Source organism: Peromyscus maniculatus, chromosome X, assembly GCF_049852395.1.
Source record: "Peromyscus maniculatus bairdii isolate BWxNUB_F1_BW_parent chromosome X, HU_Pman_BW_mat_3.1, whole genome shotgun sequence".
Taxonomy (NCBI): Eukaryota; Metazoa; Chordata; class Mammalia; order Rodentia; family Cricetidae; genus Peromyscus; species Peromyscus maniculatus.
This window is the reverse complement of record NC_134875.1, coordinates 121,567,563-121,580,304: the sequence shown is the minus strand read 5'-3', so window position 1 is coordinate 121,580,304 and position 12,742 is coordinate 121,567,563. Positions and strand designations below refer to the sequence as shown.

The window sequence follows — 12,742 nt, the reverse complement described above, 5'->3', positions numbered from 1 at the left end:
ATCCAGAAGTTGCCACACATCATCATTTCTCAATATCTACATATGCCATTCCTTTCTTCAAGAAATTAGCTTGCCTTATTTTCTACCATTTAAAAATATCTAGAGAAATTAAAGTACTATTAATCTTTTAATAAAATACTAAAATCTTTGCATGCACTTGGTCCTGGGGTAGGCTTAGGCAATGTCTAGCTCTTGCCTTGGTATTTAACAATTCATTAAGGAAGGCAAAAAGTACTGGGCAGTTAAGAGCACTTGCTGCTCTTGCAGAGGACCCACAGTTAGCTCACAACTGCCTGTAACTCCAGTTCTGTGGACTCAAACACACTCCACAGGCACTAGGCATGAATGTGGTACACAGATATAGATGCAGGCAAAACACTCATATACATAAAATAAATCTAAAAATGAAAAGAATATGTTGTGTAACATAATGAAATAGGAAATCCAAAAAACAGAATAATCTACTCTGCCCAAAAGGAAAAAGGGACAGGAAAGTTTCCTCAGGGTAAAAGATGAGGGAGGTTTCAAAAGTTGAGCAAGGTTCATTCACAAGATAGTGGGGGTCAGGTAGGATTTGTGCAAAAAAAAAAAGTTATCTTTCTTTTGTTTTTTACCTAACCTTCACAGTTCACTTTCCATATTTTTTTAGCTAGCGCCTTAGAATTTATTACAATAGAAGGAAATCACACATGCATATTGTTGTCAGGAAATTCTATAGCTCAACATTTTTATGAATGGGCTGACTGGCCTTTTTTTCTGGAGGAGGAGGAGCTAATCATGGGAACCTCTTGAAAACAACTGGGAATAGCAGCAATTCAGCATTCACAGCTTTGCCTGCCTACAGTTGGTCTACTAGAATAGGGCAGAATATTAAGCAAAAGAAGAGTTGAACAGATAGTCAAAAAATGTAGAACATTCACCATGCAGCATGTAAGCTGCCTGAGTGTCCTAAAGAATGAGTCCACAGATATTCCCTATAATATTAGCACCCATTCTAATAATGTCCAGAATTAGGATTGTCTTCAGTGACACATTTCAATGAAGGCTTGTATCCTTAGATGCCAGGCCTCTTTTCATGAAACTCATTTACTAAAGAAAGCACTTCTTCACAATGGAAAGCAAATAAATGGAGGTTTTGGTGGATAAAAGAAAGATGTAGATGTGTGCCTACATCTTTCTTCTCCAGGTCTGGTCCTCTCCTTCTGAGTATCATTGCAATTGCAATTATCCTTCTCTAGTTGCTCTCTCTCAAATTGCTGCTGACTTCTTCCTGTCCATCAAAACCTGGAGTGTTCTAATTGTGTGTCCTTCCTTCCAGGAGGTAAGCCAGTGTGTTCACTCATTTCATGGTTACTTTCCATGAAAGTGATTTCTAGGCTTGAATCTCAAAGCACCATCTTTCTGGCATTTCTCTTCAGAGTTGACAATTCTCAGCTTCATGGTCTATAACTACTTCAGACCCAGAATGCAACTCTCATGGGACTTATTGACTTCCTTCCTCAACCTGTCTCTTCTAGAGGTGTCTCCTAAAAGGCTTCATTTACCATGTTCAAAAAGTGAGAAATCTGCCATATTTTCTATTCTTTTCTCTCTGGAGAAGACAGAGTAATGACCTCAAAGATGACTACACACTAGGTCTTGGGAGGTAACAGGAGAAAAGAGAAATTAAAGTTTCAGATAGATATAATTAAGGCTTGTAAGCAGCTGATTTTGCAATAAAGAGATTAATTTGGATTATTTAAGAGACTCAAAAGAATCACAAGACTTCTAAAAGGTGAAAGATATTGACTGAAGAGTTGGAATCAGAATGATGTGGCATAAGGAAGGCTAGAACCAACCATGGCTGCTCTTAACACAAAGAACAAGGCCACAAGCCAAGGAATACATTTAGCCTGAAGAATCTGGTGATGGAAAAATAAAAACTGATGATATCCCACAGCCTTCAGAAAGAAGCAGGACTCTGTGGATACTGATAAATAGGAAATTTATGTGTGATGTCAGACTTTTGAAAACTATAAAATAATGGGCTTGTGATGTTAAAAGCCATCAGGTTTGTTACAATGTAATATAGCATCAATAGAAACAAATACATTCTTCCTCTCCAAAATTCAAATCATTCAGGAAGAAATGTGTGTCTACTTATCATAGCTTCATGCTGATTTAGACTCATTCTGCTACATTTTTAGACCATTGTCTTCCTCCACAAAGAAAACTAACCCTCTTAATTTGATTTCCTTTTTAAATTTTTATTTTATTTATTGAATGCATGTGTCTACGTGTGGGTATATACACCTGAGTTCAAAAGCCCTCAGAAGCCAGAAGAAGACATCGAAGCCTATGGAACTAAAGTTATAGGCCACTATAAGCTAACTGACTAGGTGGTGGGAACCAAACTTTGGTCTTCTAGAAGAGCAGAAAGTGTGCTTAACCACTGAGCCACCTCTCCAGCTGCAAATGTGACTTACTCCTGATCTTTCCTCCTTGAGTTTACTGATTGTAACCTGTTCCCTGAACTACAGCTTTTTCATAGCATTTCTCTTCACAGTATAAAACATAGTTCTCATTTTGCCTAAACAATGAATCTTGCCTGGCATCTCATCTCCATTTTCAAAGACTTGACCAAGTTTCACCAAACTATACCTTCAACTCTACTACCCCTCACTTCCTAAGTCCCAGGCCCAATAAATAAGACCATTTGCCACTCTTTGCAATTGGCTTTTGTTTTTCTTCCTATATAAATAATTTTCATTAAAGATTTTTTTAGTTTCATGTTAGCTTTTCTGTCTCTGTTTCAGGGGTGGATGAAAATGGAACCTTCCAGAGGCCCAAAGAATCCTGGCTACTATTGTATTTGGCAACTTCATATTAAACAAGGAAGAACTGTTTAAAAACACAGCTGTAAACAGTGTGATGTGTGCTAAATGTTTAAACTTAACAGTTACAAAGTAACCCTTTAGGCTGAAAAACACAAAGTGACATAATTACCTACTTAACAAATTATGAAATATTATTGAAAAATATTATTTCCTCCTACACAACAGAATAACAAGACCCCAAGTTTAATATATGACTCATCCTATTCTCTTAATATATTCTAAATCATTCAGGGCTAATCCAGGTATACATGAGCTTAGGCATGAGCAGGCACACACACACACACACACACACACACACACACACACACACACACACACACACAGCCTTCCTAGGAAGAAAGCATTCATAGTCTCAAATGTAGGCTTCAAACGAATGTGTGATTTGAACCAAATAGCCATCACACCCTCATAGGGGATAAAACCTGAATGCAGGAGTTCGTACCTCATAGAGTCAAGGAAAATGAATTAACAAAGGCATAAAAAGCTAGTGGGGAGGGCTGGAAGCATAACAGAATCTTGGCACAGGGTGATAGTTGAGATGATCTAGCTGTTCAGCTACCTGAGCAGAAAGCTACTTTCTTGCTCCCTGTCGGTTCCAGGTTTCTTCATCCTAAGGTATTTTTATACTGAAGAAGCATTCATTCCAGGAGAACTTTCCTGGGGTGGGGTACTGTCTTTTGTTTATGGTATGGCCTATGGGAGAAAACAAAGGGAAGCAGAAAATTTCCAATGCAAGAGTCATGGCACAGGGACCTCAGCTGCAGGATTTGGCTTTAGTAAAGAGGTTTGGGGAAACCCAGGATAGGTACTCTTAAGGAACAACCCATGGGCTTGTGCCTATTGGACTCATCTTTAAAAAAACAAAAACAAAAACTCTTCTCTGAAGTAAAAGGTGAAAGCATAGGAAGTCAATGCAGACAAAACATATAAGCTCCAAGCCTATGTTGTTAAATCCCTCGCCATCATCTTGCTCTGCAACTCATGTTTGAATTTCACAAGGGTAATCTGGGAAGCCTCCTAGGATCTCTACTTTGATACAGTTTACATAACCTAGACCTTGAGGAACCATCTAGTATCCCCGTGAAGACAGCATTCCTTGCAGGGTTTAATTCATGACCAAACTCAGGCAAGCATTCTGGTTCAGACATCAAGACCATGCAAGTTTCACTTTCATGCTCAAGAGTTGGACTGAGAGTGCTAGGAAGATGGCTCTGTGTGTAAAGGCACCTACTGCCAAACTTGATCCTCAGAACCTACATGGTAAAAGAGAAAATTGACTCTCACAAGTTGTTTTCTGACCTCCATGGACATGCCAGAGCATGCACGTGTGTGCTCATGTACACACGCACATACACACACACACACACACACACACACACACACACACACACACACCACAGACAAGTATGTGCACATGCATAAATAAATAGATGTCATTTTAAATTCTAATTTTAAAAATGAATCAGATTAAGAATTAGGTATCTCCAGGAAAGATGTGTCCTTTACCCACCTATCCATATTCTGTGTCATGTTTGCACAATTCATGAAACATAATTGTTATTCTCATTTGGAACATAGAAAGAAGATTACACAAGCAACGCATCAATAATTTCACTCTCAGTCTCTCATTGAACAGCTCTGAATGTTGTTACAATCAGGCATATTAATAGTGTTCTGAATCACAGAATACACTGGAAAAAACAACTTTGGGCTACTTGTGATTGATTGTCAATACCAGATGTTTTCTGCCCGCTTCCCAGATGATACACAAGGAAGTTCATATGTTTCTTATCCAAATATTCTTTATACTATGGAACTGAATATTTATGTTTACCAAAATACAAACCAGATAAGAAAAACTTTAACACAGTGGTTCACAACCTTCCTAATGCTGTGACCCTTTAATACAGTTCCTCATGTTGTGGTGGCCCCAAAGCATAAATTATTTTTGTTGTTACTTCATAACTGTTATTTTGCTACTCTTATGAATCGTAATATTTTTGGAGATAAAGGGTTGTCAAAGGGGTCTCAACCCAGAGGTTGAGAACCACTGCTTTTTAACACAACAGAAAGATATACCAAGATTCATAAAATTGGTTTCACAAAAGTTAGCTCCTAAAAGAATTGTGAGCAACAAACATCACTGAAAATGGCACAAATAAATTGTATTATTTGTTTCAGAAACATGTTCCACATCTCTTATCTCCATCACCTGGGGGAACCTAAAAGTTAGTTGACTTACTGATGTTAGAGCTTTGGGTATGGCATCATTATTATAGAACTACAGGTGCTATATGTTTTGAAGAACATGGAATGGTGTTTCTATCATGGACCAGCAGAATACAGACTCTAAAGGGCTCAAAAAGATTGATGTGAAACACAGAATCAACCCAGGCTTGTGAGATTGCAACAGGCTGCGCTCAGAAGGAAGCTGCTTTCATCTGTACGAGTGTAATTTCCCAAGCCAGGGAAGTATATAATAACTTCAGTAAAAGCTGGCTCCTATATACAAGGTAAATTCACTACATATACAAATTTTAAATGACATAGTACAAGCATGCAACATCTGCATATTCAACTATGTAGCTCAGTATTTAATGTTCAGTTATAAAAGCCACCAAATCAACATACTACTTAAAAACTACTTTAGTGATTATTACTCTCTCAGGGGAGCCAAAAAGGGACAATAAAATAGGGTTTGTTGGAAAGAGAGGAGATTCACTGGATTTAAAGCCATTTTGCAAGACTGGGAACGGGACCTACAATATTCAACAATTTCACACTTTTGTTTTGACAGAGAACAATACACAGACAAAATAGATTTTTCAATATAAATAGTGCATTGAGTAGGAACCTGTGGGAAAAGGGTGATCCAGTAACATTTTACAAGTAATGAACATTACTCTACAATTACAATATCACTACATGTAACCTTCAAGTGTCAGCACATCCAAATTCATCTAATTGGTAACAGACAAGTATGAATTCCTGCCAAACAAACTGGAGAGGTCCAGGGGGACTGGACTGACTAAAGCAAAAATGACAAGCAGATAAGCACCAAGATGCTAGTCTTGAGTTTTCAAACAATCAATTATTACATTTTGGACAATTTATAATTTCTTGTGTGTTTTATTTAGAATAAATCAAGTTGCAATCGAAACTTTGCCTGACATGAGAACTAGGGAAGACAATGTCACCAAACACTCACCTGATGGAATTCATGCAAGTCCAATCAAACTATTAAGCAGCCCTTTTTCTGTACATCCCCATCTGCCTGTAACGCATGCACTTTTAGTAATTGGATCTCTAGGACATTCTTTAAAATAATCACACACTTGCCTGACCATGCAACCTGATTAATAATGAATGAACATTCCTGAAAAGAATCATTTGGAAGCATGGCAGATGTCTGTGGGGATATGAAGGTTTTAATGATCAAAATTAAGGGGAAATGGGAGCTGGGTCACACAGTCTGGTTATTTTAATTGAAACCCAGTCTTCCAAATTTACTTAACAGAATGCTTAAATACTCCTGGAAGTTCATCTCCACATACAGGCAAGCAAAAGAGACTCATGGCAGTGAAAAAGAGCAATCCCTGTCTCACTGTCTTAACAGTAAAGAAAGCCCCTAGAAAGCCTCAATCATGCAATGCATTCCTAGAAGCCTGGTCAACAGGCTGAAAACAGAAACTCGTACACTGGTACTTAAGAGTTCTTTGAGCACCACTCAAGGTTCTGACAAACAGATCCCCTTGAATACCCACCAACGGACTGCACACTAGTTCTTTTTGAAGAAACATCGCTGTAGGTAGAGGATGGAGTTCCACAAAATGATAGACAGGCCACTGAGACCAGGTGGTGGGTGGCAGGCAGAGCTGGAGCAGTCCTGTGTGTGTCTGTGAGAGAGTCGACAGTGAAACACAACAGGAAAATCGGTCCAACAATTCCAGGAAGGCCAGCTCCACCTCATCCACTCCGCCAGGGTTGCCTGAGTTGAAGAATCAACTGCCTTTTCCATGGCCCCCACTGTGACTTCCCTGTCCCCTAGCCCAGTCAGTGTTCAGCTAAAATAAAATGAAAAGGCAGCTCAGGTCAGGCTAACACTCACTGCCTGCCCAGAAGCATGAGGACTTGGCACTGAGATCGGCACTCTCCCTGCTTACAGGGACCAGCAGTGGCTCAGATGACTGGATGGATGATGTCTGAAGCCAGAGGCAGAAAGAACATCAGCTCTCCATGCTGCTATCAGGAACTATCCTTCCCAGCTTGGGGGTCAGAAACTGACTTTAACATACGACTGAGCACATTGTTTCATTATGCTCTGAAGGTTAGTTTGTTTTAAAAATAATATGCTCATTATTTTGTTTCTTTAGTCTCACAATTCAAATTTAATTTCTGAACAAAGTTAGTTTTCAGCTTATATTAGGAGGAACAATCTCTTGTACAAATACAGTAAGCTATTCATGTTTTCTTCCTAAAAGACCTTTACATTATACAATGAATTATCTTAACATACAACTAAAAATATACAAGTGCATGAGCTACACACACACATATGTATATAGATATGCAACTATACATGCACACATCTGTATAAATTATACACATCCATCATACATACACACACATAAGCACCGAAAAAGTATCCTATGTGTAAATAGTCTTCTCTGGGTTTCCATGGAGTGGTTTCAGAGCACCCCCACTAAAGACAGAAATACCCATGGATGCTCAAGTTTCTTATACAAAATGGCATGTTGTTTTCATATATACACATCCTCTCACATATTTTTTTTTTTTTTTTTGGTTTTTCGAGACAGGGTTTCTCTGTGTAGCTTTGCGCCTTTCCTGGAGCTCACTTGGTAGCCCAGGCTGGCCTCGAACTCACAGAGATCCGCCTGGCTCTGCCTCCCGAGTGCTGGGATTAAAGGCGTGCGCCACCAACGCCCGGCTTCTCTCACATATTTAAAATCACCTCAAATTACTTATAATACCTAACACAATGCTATGGCGAATTATTTGGGAAAAAGTGGCAAGAACAGTCTGTACATGCTCAGTATAGACAAAACATTTTTCACATGTTTTACATCTGAACTGTGCTGAATCTATGAATGTAGAACTCACAGAAGGTTGATTCTGTATGCATCTAATATTATACTATAAAAAAATCTAATACCATATATATGTATATATATACACATGTATATATATATATACATATATATATATATATATTCAGACTACAAAAAGTCTGTAATTTGTCCCCAAACTGGATTTCACTAGCCAGAATTGGTTTCCAGAATGGCAAGAAAAGGGCGCTCTGAGAATGGAAAGTAATCATTTAAAATGTGACTATCTAAAGAAAGGGAAGTAGATTTTCTAAGAGCAAAAAGAAAATTTGTCCTGCACTGCAGTTATTTGAAGGATGTGGCTTATCAGTATACAAGACAAGAAACTGCAACTAAAGTACTTCACCAGGAAAGTGTGAAAAACAATTCTGCACGATTCGATTTATTCTGTAGACAGTTGGGCTCCACCAAAGGTATAGAAGGATCATGCAAGATAAAAGAGAAGCAGGGAGCTTACTCTGATTGTACAGTGTAAGTTTGCAGCACCTGTTTTTATAACACAACACTTCATGGTAAACCAGAACACACTTCATAGGACATAAAAATGCACCGTTAGATGTTCTGGGTTTACATTTTTTCAAATCGTAATTTTATTTACCTATTAACAATACAGGCATTTCTCAGTTTTAAAATAGAGATGATTTCCTTAAGATGTTCATGTGATTCGCCAAAGATACACGTTTATTATCAAATAGAAAGTTCAATAACTTTTCATCTAAGATTTTTAAAAAGCTTTTGTGAACATAACATTAAAGTTGTTAATATTTATGAGGTGGCTTTAACTTGTCTATATTCTGGCACTGTGGTGGGAAAATCAGCCTTAATAGCTCAAGTAAAAATATCAGGAAACAAAATGTTTACTCCACCCATGAAAAAACAATGATAAACAGCAATAAAGCATTTTATAATCTTTTCAAGTTCATAAATTCAGTTGAGATTTCTAACAATCAGAGAATCTCAAATATCTCATGTTTTATATATCATAGATCATTCTAAGAAACAAAGCATCCTCGTTATTTTCTTCCTCTTTTCCTTTAAAAACAAACAAAGAAACCTAGTCTTGTTTTGTAGTCAAGGCTAGTGTGGAATTTATGATCTCAATCCCTCAGTCTCTAAGCACTAGGATCATAGCTGACTGTCACCAGTCCTGGCTAAACTAATTCAGTTTTAAAGGCAAATGGATTATATTTTATATTATATTAAAAATGATTGATGTTTCCTGCTCTAGGCTTTTCTGGCTATCATACAAGAATTTGGGTCTGACAACAGTGCTAGGCTACAAAAAGAAAAACAACAAGAAGGATATATCTCAACTTGTCTCTTAGCAGAAGGTCTAAGATTGGATCTTCGGGTGACTGGACCCATATCATGGTGGTGGCAGAAACTGAAGCTACTGATTTCTTTAAACCCACCCACAGATGAAAAGCTTATAGTGATGCCTTCCTTGAGTAATTTTTCATGTATAACTATACTTGGGTAGGCATTTATATATACCTCCATAGAAATCTAAGTCTATAAAATCATATATATATATATATATATATATATATATATATATATATGAATCAGTATTTGTATATGTGTATACATGCATTCATACACAGAGACATATACAAAAGCACCTTTTGAAAATTACTTGAACTTGTTAAGAGCAGTCATTCTCTAGAAGTCCCTTAGTTTGTTTGTCCCCACTACATTACAGAAACACTCTTTATTCTGTGCAAAGATAGAAACCTGTAGGTAATGATTATTTATCCAAAAATATCTCCTGGTTCAATCTATCAAAGGTTAGTTTGAAATTAGTAAGATGGTATGAGAGATCTATTCTCTTGAAGACACTTGAACCAGATATTTGCAGGTAGATTGAATTCTGGAAAACTCTTAACTATTTTAGGACATTTTTTTTTACTTTGCCTAAATAGTACTCCTTTAGGAGACCCATTTGTTCCCAGTTATCCTCTAAATGTTCAGATTGTTCTCTGAACACTGGAAAGCTTAAAGTTGTTCAACAGCAAAAACAAATCCTCTTGTCATGCTCACGCAGATAATGAGGACTACAGAGTAATGGATTCCTATTGTATGGGCAGATGGGGAAACTATCTACTATGAAAATGCCTGTCATACACACAAAAAAAAATATTGCTTTTCTGGGCAGGTAAGATGGCTCAGCCAGTAGGAGTACTTGCCAAGTCTGACGACTTGAGTTTGATCCCTAGCATCTATATGGTAGAAAGAGAGAGCTGACTCCTGGAAGTTGTCTCCTGACCATCACTTGAGTGCCCACCCCCATCATATGAACACACACACACACACACACACACACACACACACACACACACACACACAGGAATTATAAAAAAGAAGAAAACCACTTTACCCCCTCAACTTCAAAGTTAGCCACACACAAAATCCTTGTACTTCCAATGTCCTGAAGTTACTTTGTTATCTTAAAAAAAAAATAAAGAAAACTAACCTTCATCCAAAACTCCTGGTTAACTATTATGAACATTTCCTGTGATCACTGAAGCCCTACAGTCAAAGGATAGAGTTCCCCCTCCCACTGCCCCCCTCCATTTTTAAAGGCAACCAAAAGGAGTGATTCTTTTGTTCTCAATTGTTATTGTAAAGCACCACATGAAAGACTGGGAACGATGGGAACATGGCAATGAAAAGAACAACAGCTCTGACGAATGAAAACAGGATATTAAGAACAGTATCAGGACTGTCTGTACAGAACAAAGGCAAGAGAGAAGCTTCTCCGAGAAATTCCAGCAAAGACACTTTTGCCACATTGGAATGGCAACAGATCAACTGCAGTTTTTCAGGGAAGCATAGATGCTTACATCTGGGGCAATAAAAATGGGTTACCATTAAAAGACACACATAGACATGCAATAAAACGTATCATAAAATTAAAACTGCTTCCAAATCTCATCAAATCTCCCTCCTTTGAAAACATATTCTACTTCCCCAAATTTCTAGATCTATGTTTTATCCTATATAAAATAAAGTGCTAGCTTTACCAAATAGCTGAGTTACAGAAATTGATTTATTATTTTTTTTTTTTTGCGAAAAGGAAAAAAAAAAGCAAGACTGTCTCTTCACAGTATGTTCTGTATATGTGTGTGTGTGTGTGTGTGTGTGTGCGCGCGCGCGCACATTAGAGTATGTGTTCATGAGCATATGAATATATGCACATGTGTGTAAGTGCATGTGGAGAAGAGAGGTTAATGTTAGATATCTTCTTCAACTGTTTCTCTCTCTCTCTCTCTCTCTCTCTCTCTCTCTCTCTCTCTCTCTCTCTCTCTCTCTCTCTCTCTCTCTCAAGTAACTGTCTCCCACCGGACAAAGAGCTTACTGGTTCAGCTAGACTGGTGGCCATTCACCTCCAAGGGTCCACTTGGCTTTGCCTCCCCAGCACTGGGATTATAGATGTCTTTTGACATGGTTTCTGGGGATCCAAACTCAGGTCGCCATGCTTACCCAGCAAGGACTTTGACAACTGAACTGTCTCCTCAGCCCCCTAACTTAAACTTTAAACATACCCTTTTAGTATTCCCAGGGAAACCATGTAATGAGCACCTTATTAAGAAACAATCAAAGTTACTAATACAGTATTATTGGTTTTGTCAAATCAAAGTGGTGCAAATTCTCCAAAAGCTGTCAATGTGATGACTCATTTAATAAGGCATAATGAAAGTTCATCTAGCTTATTGAACTTAAGATATTATTCGTTATTATTATCACTGCAGTCTCTAAGATAAATGGGTTCTAAAAGTAAGTAATATATTTTGTACAGCATTAGGAATTTCCATCTAGATTCTCCTTGTTTCTTTCTCTCACTGTCCTTTCTATTTTAGATGGCTGAGAAACTGCTTTGTCTCTGTTGTGTTGTCAGAAAACTTGGGGCTAAACCTTGAACTTAGAGGGCCCAAGTGCTCTTAGTGTACTTTTGAGCCAATCCCATCAATGTGATACCATGCAAAAGGATGCATAGGAAAATAGATAATGCTAAGTTCAAGCCTGGCCTCTGACATTTCCTTGCCATGGCAGATAAGGACGTGATACTCTATGTCTCTCATACTCACAGACACTCTCCATATCTTCTACACAGTTTCTGTCTTTGTAAAATGAGGATGAGAGAAATCTCACAGTCCCTTGAGGATCAAGTGCGGCCAGATTTCAAAAGTGCCAAGAAAAACTGTCATTTTCTTGTCCTTTTCCCCCTCTTGTCCTGAATTACCTCTTCACTAATTTCACTATCTGTATTTATTCTCTTAGAAACCCTTTCAAGCTATTTTGGGAAGCAGGAAGGATATCAATTCATTTAGTTATTTTATAATGTTCATGAAATATCTTATGTGAGGGATGTAATATTTCTTCTTTAAAATAACTTATTTATTCATTTGTTTATCGTGTGTTTATGCCATAGGGAGAAGGGTAGTTTAAGGAGGCTAGATGCAGGTGTTGGATCCCTCTGCAACTGGAGTTACAGGCAAGTGTGAACTGTCAGATGTGGATTCTGGGACTGAAATTCCAGTCCTCTGGAAAAGCAGCAAGTGTTCTTAAGATCTCTCCAGCCTCTAAACTAACATTTCTGTTCTTCACAAGAACAACTATTTTATGATACTTTTTATGTAGACAATCTTGTATGCTTCCTATACTTCAGTAGAACTCTGTGGTTATTATCACTGTGTCTCCTATAAAAATCCTGAGGTTTTATTCTCTGCTTCCCACTCA

At 37.8% G+C, this 12,742-nt stretch overlaps 1 protein-coding gene across 5 annotated transcripts in view; it reads right to left on the bottom strand.

Moving 5' to 3' along the window:
* Mid1 (midline 1) overlaps positions 1-12,742 on the bottom strand; it is a 336,764-nt gene that overhangs the window by 112,401 nt on the left and 211,621 nt on the right. Inside the window, exon 1 of one of the 5 annotated variants that reach the window (XM_015987795.3) lies at positions 6,641-6,780. The exons of the other annotated variants lie outside the window; for them this stretch is intronic. The gene's annotated coding sequence lies outside the window, so the exon portion shown is untranslated. Of the gene's footprint in view, positions 1-6,640; positions 6,781-12,742 lie in introns of those variants that run through there. 5 annotated transcript variants of the gene reach the window in all.